General features: G+C 43.4%; 1 non-coding gene across 1 annotated transcript; it reads left to right on the plus strand.

Moving 5' to 3' along the window:
• The first annotated feature begins 24 nt into the window (after positions 1–24).
• Positions 25–168, plus strand: LOC115870655. Its single transcript, XR_004046822.1, has one exon. It is a non-coding gene; the product is annotated as a small nucleolar RNA SNORA48 (small nucleolar RNA).
• The last annotated feature ends 760 nt before the right edge of the window (positions 169–928 follow it).

Consider the following 928-nt stretch of genomic DNA (forward strand, 5'->3'; position numbering starts at 1 on the left):
GCACAACAAAGAGATGTCCATGTGAACCCCTGGCTGTGGGCAAAGAGACACCTGATTGGTGGTGGTCCTCTTATATCAGTCAGGGGCAGAGCAGACTGGCAGCCTTTTGTTCATCCTAGCTTGATGCCTACATCGCGGCCTGAGCTGTTTCATGCCTAGGTCACATAAAATTGTGGAAAGAAAAAAAAAGAGATGTACATGTGATGAAGCAGGTCTTGATGGAACCTCAGCAATGCACAGCAGGTCAAACAATACACAGGTTGGCTTGCCCCACAGTAAGTAGTGCAGCACACAGTTGAGGTAAAGGACTAGCTCAGGCAACAGAGCAGTGGTCTGACCATCAGGGAGAGAGAAAGAAGGGGTAGACCCTTAAAAGTCATCTATATCCTAGTTCTCCAGTCAAGCCAAGACCTGATCAAACTCCATCCACATGTTCCTCTGCAGTCCTAGTTGGCACACTAAATCTAACTATCAAAGACAGATTAGAAGTGCCCCTGTAAATTTCCGAGGCTGTAAATCTTAACCAGAGTAGAAGCCCTGTCTTTCTCCTGCTGGTGGTTTCAAATAGGGGCAATCACTGGAAGCTTATTTAATTCATATTAATTTTGTTCTTAAAAAGTTGTTGACATGACTTTAAAAAGAAAAAGAAAAGAAAAATAACTTGAAAATCAGCTTAAAATTTGTGAACACCTGTTTTGCAGAAGGCCATAGAGGACAATGGTAGTCACAAATCCGTTTCCTGGGTCCACACAGGTTAAGCCACCTATAAATTCCCTCTGACCAAAGTCAAGGGATGTGAATAACCTTGTTATAAGAAGAAGCATACCAGCCTATGCAACCATGAGGTGTCGAAGGGATCAGGTATAAGGCATCATCAGAACAAAAAATCTTACCATAGTGAATGATGGGGGGAGTGTGGAGTGGAGAT

This window comes from Echinops telfairi, unplaced genomic scaffold (assembly GCF_000313985.2).
Source record: "Echinops telfairi isolate 266 unplaced genomic scaffold, ASM31398v2 ScPeMD7_2186;HRSCAF=2738, whole genome shotgun sequence".
Lineage (NCBI taxonomy): Eukaryota > Metazoa > Chordata > Mammalia > Afrosoricida > Tenrecidae > Echinops > Echinops telfairi.